The following is a 17,964-nucleotide window of genomic DNA, read 5'->3' on the forward strand; positions in this document are numbered from 1 at the left end:
TTGGAGGATGCGCATCCCTAGTGTAAAACAAGAAATAATAAAAGCACACACCGATTACAAAAGGGCAAAATAATATGATGTAACCGCAGATACGAATAAAAATGCAGCACAAATGATGTGATGCATTAAAAAATGTCAGGATGAAATAATGCACTTGGCAAAACGTAGAAAAACGTGAAATTTTGTTGTCAGTATGAATTTGCAGTCTTATCATCCTCATTTTTTCTAAGGAAGGATGGTCTTAAAATGTCATCTGCCGATGTTACTTTAATAGTGTTTATATTCAATGAAAATTCCCATAAATGCTTTGGAAGCACTATGAGAACGTGCAAGGGAAAAAAATAATCAATTTAACCAGCTTACACAGAGGCAATAGATTGTTGTTTTTATGCTTCCAATTTAGCGTTGCTTTAGCTTCCTGCTGATACAATGAAGCTTCAAAAGAACATTAAGAGCTATTGCCCATCAATCATTTAAAAGAAAGAATTATATTAAATTGCTATAACATTAAAAATACTATACTGCTAGAAGCTTACATTGACACATATATAACAAAGACAAAGAAATAAAACTATTTGTCACAAAAGTAGTCATTAATTTTTGTAATGCAATTTGAGGTTAGTGTAAACTTGTATAAAGTATATATATAGAGAGAGAAAATTTCAAACATCAATAACCTTTAACAACTTCAGCAATTATAGAGTTTGCTATTCATACTGGAATATTTGGAAGCACTGCAAGTTATATAAATAATATTGGTTTCTTGCATAGAAGATAATTAAATAAGATATTCCTTGATGACATAGGATTTCCTTTTATCCATGTCTAATATTTTTGATTTGTTGCCGCTGATGTATTACAATGGAAAATACCTTAGTTTCAAATGCTATTACCCATGAATTACTTTATCTTTCATATGTGCGAATATAGGACATATTTTTAAGATTTGGAGACTAAATATCAGCTTAAACCAAGGTTTATAATGCTCAGGAAACTGCTGTCAATTTTTATTTAACAGCTATTGTGGTAGTCATAGTTTCACATCTTCACTTTTCTCCTCTTTGCTACAAAAATATATTACATATCAATATGTTTTAAGTTGAATGTTTAGAATTAAGACATGTTTGACATTTCAGTATACAAATCTAAAGGTTAAAAGCCCTTATGATAAATTATCATCAACATTTAACAGTGCCATACCTAAAATACAGAATTATTTGGAGAGCTTGGCTGTCAATCAAGAATCAACATAGGCTCCCATGTTTCTCAGATCTAATTAATCAACACATATATGCAAAGAACTGCCAGCTAAGATACTTTTTATGAATGACACTTTTATAGGCTGTCAGACTGCCAATGCTTTCCTTCACCACTTTCCCAGCATGACAAGAAATCTTAACACCAAGCAACTAATCCCTCCCAACGGAATTAAAACAAACATTCTTACATGGCATGAAGACAAATTGCACAAATGAACGATCATCTGCCAGAACACAAAAATGTTCTTGTTCCCTCTTATCAATGATCAGTTATTTACCCTTGACATACAAATATATTTTTTTCTAAAATACTGTAATACCTGTAAATAATTCCACTTCTTGCTACCCGAAGTAACCAAATTAAAGGGTTATGTTGTATTTTTACATTTCATTGTATATTTTTATTATTATTTGTAATGTGTTTTTGGTCTCTAAAGCCTTGTTAATAGAAGATATTATATAAGGAAAATTACATAATAAAGTGAGCAGAGGAAACATTATTTGTAACTGGATTAAATGTATATATATTTTTAGAATATTTTAGCCTGCAATTAGTTCAAAACAGAATAAGTATCAATACAGTTTTAGGTTATTTAGTGTTATTTCAACTATATTTAAAATGTTTAGTACACACTAATCAAGGATCCAGACTCAGTAAGTTATGACTGCATGTTTGTGTTTAGAGGTTACTGTGCATAAAAAAAAAAATTCACCCCGACAGAGGATACGCTGAAGCGTGACGTCCCCATGACCCATGCGGTGCTCTGCAGCGCGTGGTAGGAGGAAGGTGAAGCAAGACTTGAAGGAAGCCAGGAAGCAATGCGGGTCTAAAGCAGCTCCATCTGAAACGGGTGAGCCAAAACACCCCTGCCGTGAAGGTACACCACGCCAGAGCCAATCTATAATGATGATAATCTATCTAAATATGTAGATAATTTCCTCCAACCTATAGTTAGAAAGACTAGAGCCTTTTTGAAAGACACCATCCAAGTTATTCAAATTTTTGAGGGTTTAGAATGGCAGGAAGATTTCTGTTGGCTCACCTGCGATGTTACATCCTTATACAGCTGCATACCCCATACATATGGGATTAAAGCGGTAGAAGAGGAACTCGCAGGTTGGAATATGCCAGGTGAACATGCTCTATTTTTATTACAGAGTATACGCTTCATATTGGAGCACAATTACTTTGAATTTGAAAAAATGTATTATAGACAGAATAAAGGAACTGTGATGGGGGACTACCTTTGCCCCATCATACACCAATCTTTATATGAATAACTTTGAAAAAATACATATTTGGGCTAATAACCCTTTCAGTATCAACTTAATCAAATATCATTGGTTCATAGATGATATTATCATTCTATGGAAAGGTGATGATTTGGCATTAGAAGTATGTATGGCATATATCAACTCTAATCCATATAATCTCAAATTCAAAGGTAAAACATTCTAAAACCCAGATTGATTTAATCTGGTTTTATTCGTGGATTGTAACAATAGGGTTGCAGTTTCTAACTATAGAAAAAATAGTTTGAGCAACAATAAAAGTGCCCACTTCCATAAATAGAAAGATAACATTCTTTTTGGGCAATTTTTTGATTGAGGATGAACTGTACTCAGATTATTTAGGAGAAGCAAAAATTATGAGTGATACATTTACAGAGAAAGGCTATAGTGAATTGGTAGTGTGCAGCACAAGAGATAAAGCTTTACATAGAAATAGATCTTCTCTATTAATGATAGCTCCCAAAGGAGGGACATCTACTAAACAAGAACAAAATAATATCAGGTTTATCACCACTTATAATGAAGCAAAGAGTTCACGTGCACAGCACTGTATATGCAAACAAACTTTTATTGAAGCTTACAGACAAGTAAGTGAATTGCGACGTGTCGGGCCCACTAGCCCTTAATCATGCATGGACGTGAACTCTTTGCTGCATTACTTTGGGAACTTTACCATGGTCCCCAGTCCAGCGTGCACTACCCAGGAGGGTTACTTCAGGTGCTGAGCTATGTTTGCTTTTTTACACTTATAATGAAGGACATATAATTATCAAAAAAATCTTTAAAAAACATTGGGGAGTTTTTAAATAAGATCCCTTAATTGGAACACAACTAACTGATAGACCGTTAATTACATTTAAAAGAGCCAGAAATCTTACAAATATACTAGCACCAAGTAGATTGAAACCATTGAAAGGGAACAACATAACAACTTCCAGTAACTGGCTAAGTTTAAAGGAAGGGACATATAAATGTGGCAAACCAGTTTGTAATATATGCAAATATGTAAATAAAAGGGATAGGTTTCAAAAAACAGACAAATTGTAATACTGTAGGGATCAATTATTCTTGGAATGTGGTTTAGATAGAATTGATCTTTAGTATGCTTTGGATCGCAACTACAGATAAAGCCTAGAGTTTCCCACAGAATTAAATTTATACAAAGTACAGAGAATAAAGTCAGTGTTTGGAACTTTACTTATCATATGAGAACAGTTGTAGCCTTTAGAGTTTGCTTTTAAGTAGGTAGCTTCTAAGTCTCTTGAATCTAAATAACACAGTCTATACATCGAAGGATATATTCCAATTTCTGTTACTTTGTAACATGCATCAATAAAGTAGCAGGGAGCTGCGTATTAGTTACGCCTAGTGGGCGTGGCTTACTGCTGTGAAGAGTTCAATATTGAAAGTTAGCTTCAGGTTTAGCGATGTTAAGTTTCCTGCACACAGGTAAGAAGGGAAGTATTATTCATGTGCGGTCTGGCTCAGATGGTAACTAGCCAGCGGAGGGCCGGTGACGTCATGGAATAGGGGAGTGACAAACCAAAATCCGTAGTTCAGCTTGTTTAGGCCAGAATCTCACCGGTTTTCAGACGGACAGTGGGTACAGCGACCACTATGTACCGTGAAGTGAGGAATCTCCGTGAAGAATGTCTCGTTATGCAGAGACGCAATATCACTGGAAACAGGTAAAAGTCCGTAGAGGGTAACAGTGTTACCAGAGGAAAAGTTTTTCCTTGCTGTAGGGTTTTTAGCAATACAGTAGACTGAACAGGGTATACGATAGCAGGAATTAGATTATAGCAGTAAGAACTGCAGGTTTCATGCGCATTAGCTAGTAAGGCAAGTAAAGCTTCTGACTGCAGACAGTCAGCCTTCACACACAAATTACTGAGCACCTGTTGAGAGGTGTGTCAGACTTTTATTCAGAGAAGGTGAGGGTTGAGTGTAAAGAAGTAACTTAAAGGGGTAGTACATGACCCAAATCCAGATCCTTTTTATTATGAAATGCCGTTGTACCTGTGATTCTACTTATGCAGTTTATTTATTGAGCTGCGGATGTAATAAGATCTATATAGGGCGTACAAAAAGAAAAGTAAGCATTTGTATAAGGTGAAACACGACAAACACAGCGTACCACAACATTTCTGGCAAGTGCATGGTGGAAATCCAAGATCCCTGAAAATACAAATTATAGATTGGATCCCACCTAATAAAAGCAATAGGTTATTGCTCCTAAGACAACAAGAGACCTTTTGGATACACCACTTGAATAGTTTGCATCCAAATGGGCTGAATTTGGAAATAGACATTGCAGCTTTTTCTTAAAAACTTATATGGTCTTTAATGTTGTTTTTGATCTGTTCTGAATGCCAGCAGATTCTACACAGGGGTTCTGTGATTAAGTCATTATTATTTAAATAAGCGTTTTTTAAATGACTATCCTATAGGGTATTAATTCCTAAAAATGATTGTTTTAAATATACCTCCCAATACACTTGAACATAGTAGATAAGAATTTTCCCACATCAGAAATGAGAGTGGGTTTAATGTTTAATACAGTGTATATGTATATCAGCTTGTTTAAATTGTATCTATAAAAAGATTTTTAATATTAATGTTTACCTGAAAAAAATTGTTATGAATTATAGATTATAACTAAAACTATATGTTCTTTATATATATATTTTATATGTTTTATGAAAATAAGAAGGAATCTGGGTATTTGAATTTATACATGTCCCAGTCAAGTCCTTCGGTATATGGCTGCCTGGGAAAGCTCTGAGCTAGCAATCATGGAATAAACACATATATAAAGGCATATACACATAGTGATCTTTACATCTGATCACTATTTCTCTTGCGAAAGCACACACGTATAGCGGGAGAAACGCGTTGAGGTTGTTTGGTCCCTGGGAGCCTCCATACATGTGGTAATGCGGTGATGATGTCAGCAGGCTTCAAGTAACAGCGTTTGTTCACAGCTGGAGAACCCACAATCAGGAGTTACACATCGAGTACACCGTTGTTCTAACCAGGTTTAATCTGGACGGCATTTACCAAAATAAGGAGGACTACAGACACCTTTCTATTTTATTATGTGCATCTATATTTTATTCATCTTGTAAGTACATAGAGCATTGTGTGTTTGCTTTATGTTTTAATAAAAAACGTGAGTCGGAGCTGCGCTTTTGTTTCATTGTATCTTCACAGATTCTAAAGTGTTTACCATACTTCAATTGGTACGAAGACTGACTGATTTTGAATACAGCTGCACCTCCTTCCACTTTCTATCAAGTTTTCTCCGTTGATGAACTTTGGTGACTATATGGCCATTTGTTTTATATGTATTTTGTGTATATACACGTTACTAACTGTGTGGGAAGGCAATCTATTTAGCGCTAACAGTGGTTTGTTTGCTTCATTGCACGTGTAGGAAGTAGTGGGTGTATTACAAGTTGAAAGTAAATGCTTTTGCTCGAGCCAAGTTTAATTTAACTCACTTTGGAATAGCGCAAATTCAGAGCTCTGGTTAATTGTTATGCTCAAATAAAAAGTGTCACAAAACACATAAAAATGGGAACACTCATAACACCACCATCTAATTAAAAAATATAAAAAAAAAAAAAAAAAAAAAGTTATAAGGGCTCAAGTATATCAGGTCTCAGGTGTTAGAAAAGAAAGGCTGCAAAGGGCTTTAACATACATATTTAAAAATGCATATGTATGTATGTCTATGTATGTATGTATATATATATATATATATATATATATATATATATACACAGTATGTATATATATATATGTGTGTGTGTGTGTGTGTGTGTGTTTATATGTGTATACATATGCATTTTTATTGTTTATATATATATTTACAGGCATATGCACACATATAAACACATAAATACATATGTGTGCATATATAGACATATATATATGTGCATTGGAGTAGCTGAAAACATGAAAAATCATATATATGCAATAGTCATATTTAATAAAGTGTTATACTGTTTATTTACCGTAAATATTTCACATTCCAATGTTCTGCACATAAGGGAATATGTTCTAAGTGTTTATAAATAGATATTCTTAACATATCTGTATATATCTAAACCTATATACAGTACTAGTACTAAAGCCCGTGTACACGGGCCATTTTTTGCAGTACAGCGGTCCCACCCCTTGCTTTCTCCCCCCTCTCTTTTGCTCTCTCTTCCCCCCTCTCTTTTGCTTTCTCTCCCCCCTCTCCTTTGCTCTCTCTCTCTCCCCTCTTTTGCTCTCTCTCTCTCCTCTTTGGCTCTCTCCCTCCTTTCTTTTGCTCTCTCTCCCCCCCTCTCTGGCTCTCTCTCCCCCCTCTTTGGCTCTCTCTCTCCCCTCTTTTGCTCTCTCTCCTCTTTGGCTCTCTCTCTCCCCCCCTTTTGGCTCCCCCCCCTTTGGCTCTCTCCCCCCCTTTGGCTCTCTCCCCCCCCCCTTTGGCTCTCTCCCCCCCCTTTGGCTCTCTCCCCCCCTTTGGCTCTCTCCCCCCCTTTGGCTCTCTCTCCCCCCTCTTTGGCTCTCTCTCCCCCCTCTTTGGCTCTCTCTCCCCCCTCTTTGGCTCTCTCTCCTCTTTGGCTCTCTCTCCTCTTTGGCTCTCTCTCCTCTTTGGCTCTCTCTCTCCCCCCTCTTTGGCTCCCCCCCCTTTGGCTCCCCCCCCCCCTTTGGCTCTCCCCCCCCCCTTTGGCTCTCCCCCCCCCCCTTTTTGCTCTCTCTCTCCCCTCTTTGGCTCTCTCCCCCCTCTTTTGTTCTCTCCCCCCTCTTTGGCTCTCTCTCCCCCCTCTTTGGCTCTCTCCCCTCTTTTGCTCTCTCTCCTCTCTTTTGCTCTCTCTCCTCTTTGGCTCTCTTTCCTCTTTGGCTCTCTCTCTCCCCCTCTTTGGCTCTCCCCCCCTCTTTGGCTCTCCCCCCCCCTTTGGATCTCTCCCCCCCCCCTTTGGCTCTCTCCCCCCCCCTTTGGCTCTCCCCCCCCCTCTTTGGCTCTCTCCCCCCCCCCTCTTTGGCTCTCTCTCATCTTTGTCTCTCTCTCCTCTTTGTCTCTCTTTCCTCTTTGGCTCTCTCTCTCTCCCCCCCCCCCTTTGGCTCTCTCCCCCCCCTTTGGCTCTCCCCCCCTTCTTTGGCTCGCTCCCCCCCCCCCCCCCTCTTTGGCTCTCTCTCCTCTTTGGCTCTCTCTCCTCTTTGGCTCTCTTTCCTCTTTGGCTCTCTCTCTCTTCCCCCTCTTTGGCTCCCCCCCCTTTGGCTCTCTCCCCCCCTCTGCCTCTCTCCCCCCCTCTTTGGCCCTTCTCACCCCCTCTCCTGCTCCCTCTCTGGCTCTGTCTTCATTAAAAGCCTTTGCCTCTCTGACCACGCCCCCATCGCGGCACCCCGCCCAGCCACGCCCCACCGCGACGACACCCACCCGCCCCTCGTCGCACCCAGCCGCACCTGGTCACGCCCATTGCGATGCCCGGCCACGCCCCTCACGATGCCTGGTCACGCCCCCATCACAACGCTCCCGTCGGCCACGCTCCCTGACACTCCACTTCAGCCTTGCTCTACTGCTGAGTGCTGAGTGTCAGGATCCAAACGGTCAGGTATGTTTGTCACGTGCAGTCTCTACTGTGCATGACTGCATCTGACAAACATACTTAGCCATTTATTATATAGGATAACCATCTAAATATAGGTATAGATATATATTGTATCAAAATACCATCAGATATATAGAATTATGTATTTATCAATAAATAGAACATAGAAACATAGAAACATAGATATTGACGGCAGATAAGAGCCATAGGCCCAGCAAGTCTGCCCCACCTTACCTAACAGTATAAACTTATCTAGTTCGTAGGATAGCCCTATGCTTGTCCCATGCATTTTTAAAGTCCCCCACAGTGTTTGTTGCTACTACCTCTTGAGGAAGTTTATTCCATAACATTTTCTATGTAAAAAAAAAAATGAAATATTTATATTTTCATGTTTGGTTAGCGCACACTTGAGAAAATGAGAGAATACGTTAACACAGTCGCGATATTGTAACTTCGGCTTTAGCGCACAAGTGGAAACTTTTTACTTTCAACTTGTAATACCAGACGTGCACAAAATGCAGTTAGCACTCGAGCAGGCGCAGTAAATAGCGATCCACTTGTAACCTAGCCCTAAGCTGGAGATGGAGCGTAAATAATTTGTATAAACAAAAATATTAAGAAAGCAGGTTAAGCAATAATAATGTTTATGGAGATGTCAATTTTTTTTATTAAAGATAAAAGATGGGGGAAGGAGTAGGGAAATGCAAAAGGGTTAATAGTTTTGCACGTTTGAAATACTTTTGAAACGTATTTTGTATGCAAAATTTGCTTTATTTTCTCTTTAAATAAAGTTTTTCGTTTTTTTTATTTAGGTTTTCAAGTGAGTGAGGGTTGTTTTACAGTGGTGGTCACGTGAGATTAATTGTAGTGGCAGTCCTGTATGCAGTGGGTTGGGTGTTAAAGGGATATAAAACCCAATATGTATATTCAGATAGAGCATACCATTTTAAACAACTAAATTACCAATTTTTCTTTGTTCTCTTGGTATTTTTTTGTTAAAAAGCAGGGACGTAAGCTTAGGAGCTTGCCCATTTCCCGAGCACTATATGGCATCAGTTTTGCAAGAATGTTATCCATTTGCAAGAACACTAGATGGCAGCACCACTTCCTGTCATGTAGTGCTTCAGGCATCTATCTAGGTATCTCTTCAACAAATAATACCATAGGAACAAAGCAAATTTGAAAATAGAAGTAAATGGGAAACTGTTAAAATTGTATAATTTGTTTGAATCACAAAATAAAAATGTTGGGTTTCATATCTCTATACCGGGGGAGTTTTAGGTTGTTTGCCATTAGGTTTAATTTTAGCAAGGGGGCCCGGATAATGCTCACAGACAGTCCTCACACAACCTCCATCCTCCTGATAAAGGACACTAGCCAGGAAATACTGTTCTGTTCATTTCAAAGTACTTCTACCTGTTCATATCTGATTGTGTTTGTTCTGAACACTATAATACTTACTAACTTTAAAATAATTGAATTAATTATTATGAAGGTAGTTTAATACAGTAAAATAAACAATAGAATATAGAACCAGAATGTGCTAAAAAAAGTCTATTAAAGGGACAGTCAAGTCCCAAAAAAAACTTTCATGAGTTAAAACATAATTTATGTAAGAACTTACCTGATAAATTAATTTCTTTCATATTAACAAGAGTCCATGAGCTAGTGACGTATGGGATATACATTCCTACCAGGAGGGGCAAAGTTTCCCAAACCTTAAAATGCCTATAAATACACCCCTCACCACACCCACAAATCAGTTTAACGAATAGCCAAGAAGTGGGGTGATAAGAAAAAAAGTGCGAAGCATATAAAATAAGGAATTGGAATAATTGTGCTTTATACAAAAAATCATAACCACCACAAAAAAGGGTGGGCCTCATGGACTCTTGTTAATATGAAAGAAATGAATTTATCAGGTAAGTTCTTACATAAATTATGTTTTCTTTCATGTAATTAACAAGAGTCCATGAGCTAGTGACGTATGGGATAATGACTACCCAAGATGTGGATCTTTCCACACAAGAGTCACTAGAGAGGGAGGGATAAAATAAAGACAGCCAATTCCTGCTGAAAATAATCCACACCCAAAATAAAGTTTAACGAAAAACATAAGCAGAAGATTCAAACTGAAATCGCTGCCTGAAGAACTTTTCTACCAAAAACTGCTTCAGAAGAAGAAAATACATCAAAATGGTAGAATTTAGTAAAAGTATGCAAAGAGGACCAAGTTGCTGCTTTGCAGATCTGGTCAACCGAAGCTTCATTCCTAAACGCCCAGGAAGTAGATACTGACCTAGTAGAATGAGCTGTAATTCTCTGAGGCGGAATTTTACCCGACTCAACATAGGCAAGATGAATTAAAGATTTCAACCAAGATGCCAAAGAAATGGCAGAAGCTTTCTGGCCTTTCCTAGAACCGGAAAAGATAACAAATAGACTAGAAGTCTTACGGAAAGATTTCGTAGCTTCAACATAATATTTCAAAGCTCTAACAACATCCAAAGAATGCAACGATTTCTCCTTAGAATTCTTAGGATTAGGACATAATGAAGGAACCACAATTTCTCTACTAATGTTGTTGGAATTCACAACCTTAGGTAAAAATTCAAAAGAAGTTCGCAACACCGCCTTATCCTGATGAAAAATCAGAAAAGGAGACTCACAAGAAAGAGCAGATAATTCAGAAACTCTTCTAGCAGAAGAGATGGCCAAAAGGAACAAAACTTTCCAAGAAAGTAATTTAATGTCTAATGAATGCATAGGTTCAAACGGAGGAGCTTGAAGAGCTCCCAGAACCAAATTCAAACTCCAAGGAGGAGAAATTGACTTAATGACAGGTTTTATACGAACCAAAGCTTGTACAAAACAATGAATATCAGGAAGAATAGCAATCTTTCTGTGAAAAAGAACAGAAAGAGCGGAGATTTGTCCTTTCAAAGAACTTGCGGACAAACCCTTATCTAAACCATCCTGAAGAAACTGTAAAATTCTCGGTATTCTAAAAGAATGCCAAGAAAAATGATGAGAAAGACACCAAGAAATATAAGTCTTCCAGACTCTATAATATATCTCTCGAGATACAGATTTACGAGCCTGAAACATAGTATTAATCACGGAGTCAGAGAAACCTCTTTGACCAAGAATCAAGCGTTCAATCTCCATACCTTTAAATTTAAGGATTTCAGATCCGGATGGAAAAAAGGACCTTGCGACAGAAGGTCTGGTCTTAACGGAAGAGTCCATGGTTGGCAAGATGCCATCCGGACAAGATCCGCATACCAAAACCTGTGAGGCCATGCCGGAGCTATTAGCAGAACAAACGAGCATTCCCTCAGAATCTTGGAGATTACTCTTGGAAGAAGAACTAGAGGCGGAAAGATATAGGCAGGATGATACTTCCAAGGAAGTGATAATGCATCCACTGCCTCCGCCTGAGGATCCCGGGATCTGGACAGATACCTGGGAAGTTTCTTGTTTAGATGAGAGGCCATCAGATCTATCTCTGGGAGCCCCCACATTTGAACAATCTGAAGAAATACCTCTGGGTGAAGAGACCATTCACCCGGATGCAACGTTTGGCGACTGAGATAATCCGCTTCCCAATTGTCTACACCTGGGATATGAACCGCAGAGATTAGACAGGAGCTGGATTCCGCCCAAACCAAAATTCGAGATACTTCTTTCATAGCCAGAGGACTGTGAGTCCCTCCTTGATGATTGATGTATGCCACAGTTGTGACATTGTCTGTCTGAAAACAAATGAACGATTCTCTCTTCAGAAGAGGCCAAAACTGAAGAGCTCTGAAAATTGCACGGAGTTCCAAAATATTGATTGGTAATCTCACCTCCTGAGATTCCCAAACTCCTTGTGCCGTCAGAGATCCCCACACAGCTCCCCAACCTGTGAGACTTGCATCTGTTGAAATTACAGTCCAGGTCGGAAGAACAAAAGAAGCCCCCTGAATTAAACGATGGTGATCTGTCCACCACGTTAGAGAGTGTCGAACAATCGGTTTTAAAGATATTAATTGATATATCTTCGTGTAATCCCTGCACCATTGGTTCAGCATACAGAGCTGAAGAGGTCGCATGTGAAAACGAGCAAAGGGGATCGCGTCCGATGCAGCAGTCATAAGACCTAGAATTTCCATGCATAAGGCTACCGAAGGGAATGATTGAGACTGAAGATTTCGACAAGCTGTAATCAATTTAGACGTCTCTTGTCTGTTAAAGACAGAGTCATGGACACTGAATCTATCTGGAAACCCAGAAAGGTTACCCTTGTTTGAGGAATCAAAGAACTTTTTGGTAAATTGATCCTCCAACCATGATCTTGAAGAAACAACACAAGTCGATTCGTATGAGACTCTGCTAAATGTAAAGACTGAGCAAGTACCAAGATATCGTCCAAATAAGGAAATACCACAATACCCTGTTCTCTGATTACAGACAGAAGGGCACCGAGAATCTTTGTGAAAATTCTTGGAGCTGTAGCAAGGCCAAACGGTAGAGCCACAAATTGGTAATGCTTGTCTAGAAAAGAGAATCTCAGGAACTGATAATGATCTGGATGAATCGGAATATGCAGATATGCATCCTGTAAATCTATTGTGGACATATAATTCCCTTGCTGAACAAAAGGCAATATAGTCCTTACAGTTACCATCTTGAACGTTGGTATCCTTACATAACGATTCAATAATTTTAGATCCAGAACTGGTCTGAAGGAATTCTCCTTCTTTGGTACAATGAAGAGATTTGAATAAAACCCCATCCCCTGTTCCGGAACTGGAACTGGCATAATTACTCCAGCCAACTCTAGATCTGAAACACAATTCAGAAATGCTTGAGCTTTCACTGGATTTACTGGGACACGGGAAAGAAAAAATCTCTTTGCAGGAGGTCTCATCTTGAAACCAATTCTGTACCCTTCTGAAACAATGTTCTGAATCCAAAGATTGTGAACAGAATTGATCCAAATTTCTTTGAAAAAACGTAACCTGCCCCCTACCAGCTGAACTGGAATGAGGGCCGTACCTTCATGTGAACTTAGAAGCAGGCTTTGCCTTTCTAGCAGGCTTGGATTTATTCCAGACTGGAGATGGTTTCCAAACTGAAACTGCTCCTGAGGACGAAGGATCAGGCTTTTGTTCTTTGTTGAAACGAAAGGAACGAAAACGATTGTTAGCCCTGTTTTTACCTTTAGATTTTTTATCCTGTGGTAAAAAAGTTCCTTTCCCACCAGTAACAGTTGAAATAATAGAATCCAACTGAGAACCAAATAATTTGTTTCCCTGGAAAGAAATGGAAAGTAGAGTTGATTTAGAAGCCATATCAGCATTCCAAGTCTTAAGCCATAAAGCTCTTCTGGCTAAGATAGCCAGAGACATAAACCTAACATCAACTCTAATAATATCAAAAATGGCATCACATATAAAATTATTAGCATGCTGGAGAAGAATAACAATATCATGAGAATCACGATTTGTTACTTGTTGCGCTAGAGTTTCCAACCAAAAAGTTGAAGCTGCAGCAACATCAGCCAATGATATAGCAGGTCTAAGAAGATTACCTGAACACAGATAAGCTTTTCTTAGAAAAGATTCAATTTTTCTATCTAAAGGATCCTTAAACGAGGTACCATCTGACGTAGGAATGGTAGTACGTTTAGCAAGGGTAGAAATAGCCCCATCAACTTTAGGGATTTTGTCCCAAAACTCTAACCTGTCAGGCGGAACAGGATATAATTGCTTAAAACCTTTAGAAGGAGTAAATGAATTACCCAATTTATCCCATTCTTTGGAAATTACTGCAGAAATAGCATTAGGAACAGGAAAAACTTCTGGAATAACCGCAGGAGCTTTAAAAACCTTATCCAAACGAATAGAATTAGTATCAAGAGGACTAGAATCCTCTATTTCTAAAGCAATTAGTACTTCTTTAAGTAAAGAGCGAATAAATTCCATCTTAAATAAATATGAAGATTTATCAGCATCAATCTCTGAGATAGAATCCTCTGAACCAGAAGAGTCCAAAGAATCAGAATGATGGTGTTCATTTAAAAATTCATCTGTAGAGAGAGAAGATTTAAAAGACTTTTTACGTTTACTAGAAGGAGAAATAACAGACAAAGCCTTCTTTATGGATTCAGAAACAAAATCTCTTATGTTATCAGGAACATTCTGCACCTTAGATGTTGAGGGAACTGCAACAGGCAATGGTACATTACTAAAGGAAATATTATCTGCTTTAACAAGTTTGTCATGACAATTATTACAAACAACAGCTGGAGGAATAGCTACCAAAAGTTTACAGCAGATACACTTAGCTTTGGTAGATCCAGCAGGCAGTGATTTTCCTGTAGTATCTTCTGGCTCAGATGCAACGTGAGACATCTTGCAATATGTAAGAGAAAAAACAACATATAAAGCAAAATAGATCAAATTCCTTATAAGACAGTTTCAGGAATGGGAAAGAATGCCAAACATCAAGCTTCTAGCAACCAGAAGCAAATGAAAAATGAGACTGAAATAATGTGGAGACAAAAGCGACGCCCATATTTTTTAGCGCCAAATAAGACTCCCACATTATTTGGCGCCTAAATGCTTTTGGCGCCAAAAATGACGCCACATCCGAACGCCGACATTTTTGGCGCAAAATAACGTCAAAAAATGACGCAACTTCCGGCGACACGTATGATGCCGGAAACGGAAAAGAATTTTTGCGCCAAAAAAGTCCGCGCCAAGAATGAAGCAATAAAATGAAGCATTTTCAGCCCCCGCGAGCCTAACAGCCCACAGGGAAAAAAGTCAAATTTTTGAGGTAAGAAAAATATGATAATTCAATGCATAATCCCAAATATGAAACTGACTGTCTGAAAATAAGGAAAGTTGAACATTCTGAGTCAAGGCAAATAAATGTTTGAATACATATATTTAGAACTTTATAAATAAAGTGCCCAACCATAGCTTAGAGTGTCACAGAAAATAGGACTTACTTACCCCAGGACACTCATCTACATGTTTGTAGAAAGCCAAACCAGTACTGAAACGAGAATCAGTAGAGGTAATGGTAAATATAAGAGTATATCGTCGATCTGAAAAGGGAGGTAAGAGATGAATCTCTACGACCGATAACAGAGAACCTTATGAAATAGACCCCGTAGAAGGAGATCACTGCATTCAATAGGCAATACTCTCTTCACATCCCTCTGACATTCACTGCACGCTGAGAGGAAAACCGGGCCCCAACTTGCTGCGGAGCGCATATCAACGTAGAATCTAGCACAAACTTACTTCACCACCTCCCTTGGAGGCAAAGTTTGTAAAACTGATTTGTGGGTGTGGTGAGGGGTGTATTTATAGGCATTTTAAGGTTTGGGAAACTTTGCCCCTCCTGGTAGGAATGTATATCCCATACGTCACTAGCTCATGGACTCTTGTTAATTACATGAAAGAAATAGGGAATATAATTTTAAACAACTTTTCAATTTACTTTTATTACCAATTTTGCTTTGTTTTCTTGGTTGAAAGCTAAACCTAGGAGGTTCATATGCAAATTACTTAGACCTTGAAGACTGCCTCTAATCTGAAAGCATTTTGACCACTAGAGGGCATTAGTTCATTTGTTTCATATAGATAACATTGAGCTCATGCACGTAAAGTTACCCTGGAATGAGCACTGATTGGCTAAAATGCTAGTCTGTCAAAAGAACTGATATAAGGGGGCAGTTTGCAGAGGCATAGATACAAAGTAATCACAGAGGTAAAAAGTGTATTAATATAACTGTGTTGATTATGCAAAACTGAGGAATGGGTAATAAAGGGATTATCTTTCTTTTTAAACAACAAAAATGCTGGTGTTGACTGTCCCTTTAACACAAGACAGCCAATATAACAGATTAAAGAGACATTCCAGCCAAAATTAGAATATACATAGGTGCATTTCAGTTTTGAATATAAGCATTTTTGTAATATTCATGTATTAGCCAAATCCTTCTAATAAAAGCTATAGTTATTTCAAAAGTGTATTTAAGTATGCAACGTGCACCAGTATTTTAAACACAGCACTTGTTAAGAGATCCTAAGGGGCTTGTACCATCTAGTAATGACTCAATTTGTTAATTGCTGATATGATACAAGCCCCACTGGCGCTTGGATCAGCTGCATTATTAAAAATGCTGGTGCACTGAGAATATCTAGCTATGCTTCACATGCACGTGCAGAGAAAAATGTTAACACTGAAACAGTGATAACTTTTACTAGACGTATTCTTGCCAATAAATGTATATTGCAAATATGTTTCTATTAAGAGATGTAATTCATCTGTGTGCTTTTAAATTTTGAGCATACAAAAGAGAAATGACAAGGACGATCCAGGCTCCATTAAAAGTTCATAGTTTATTCACAAAGTTGCATTAAAGGGACATAATACTCATATGCTAAATCACTTGAAACTGATGCAGTATAACTGTAAAAAGCTAACAGGAAAATATCACCTGAGCATCTCTATGTAAAAAAAGGAAGATATTTTACCTCACAATTTCCTCAGCTCAGCAGAGTAAGTTCTGTGTAAAAAGTTATACTCAGCTGCTGCTCAGCTACAGGTAAAAAAAAAAAAAAAAAATGAAGAAATGAACAGCAGCCAATCAGCATCAACAGTGCTGAGGTCATGAACTCTTTTACTGTGATCTCATGAGATTTCACTTAACTCTCATGAGATTTCATAGTAAACTTCCTTTAAACTGAATAGGGAAATAACATGAGAGTGCACGAGGCTCAACCCCTTAGCTGTCCCGGGACAGACATACTGATTTGCTGCTTAGAAGTCCTTTACAATGGGATGTGGCTACTGAGGAACTTTTGAGGTAAAATATCTTTCTTTTTTACATAGAAATGTTCAGGTGATATTTTCTAGTCAGCTTTTTACAGCTTTACTGCATCACTTTCAAGTGTTTAAACATTTGGGTATTATGGCCCTTTAAAATATAGGTTTAATATCACCTTCAATGTCAGCTAACATCATTCAGTTTTGACATGAAGGTCCCTTTTAATCCAAAGCAACAATTCACACACAAAAAAAGAAGTAGAAGTTATACCCAATAGCTGAAAGAAGAAAAAAAGCCAAGTGTTTGAGATATGGAGATAGCAATGCCAACACTAATGAATAGAAACTGTCAGCTGCTGAAGTTTAAACTAGACATTCTGTTATCCAAAGATGACTTGTGAGATGTGTGAGCCAAAATGGCCGTGATGATAATCCAGCAGAATAGGACAGAAAGAAAAGATGAGAAAAATCAATTATAAAAACTGCTAGCGGAAGATGATTAACTCATCAATATCAGAATGGAAAGCACAGCTAAAGCATATGGATCTCATTACAGAAACGGCACAGACATTTAAACTTAAACACTAAGCTATATTAGCTACATAAACTGTTCGATGAGACTGGAATAAAGACAGGAAATACACAAATATAGGAAAGACATAGCAGAGATTACGCAATAGCTATGTTGAATTGTTCTTTTATTTTATGTAACCTCAAAAAAGGTTGCATAACCCCACGTGTTCCCAGAAATTCACTGAACTCAGCAATCTACAGTATTAAAGATTCGAAACCCAAATTATTTTTATGATTCGGATTTTTGGTTTAGAACACTGGGTAGCGATACATTTAGCCACCAATCAAGAAGCGCTACCCAGGTGCTGAACCTAAAATAGGCCGGCTCCTAAGCTTTAATTCTTGCCTTTCGTATAAAGATGGCAAGAGAATGAATAAAATTGATAATAGGAGTAAATTGGAAAGTA

The sequence above is a fragment of the Bombina bombina genome, chromosome 8 (assembly GCF_027579735.1).
Source record: "Bombina bombina isolate aBomBom1 chromosome 8, aBomBom1.pri, whole genome shotgun sequence".
Lineage (NCBI taxonomy): Eukaryota > Metazoa > Chordata > Amphibia > Anura > Bombinatoridae > Bombina > Bombina bombina.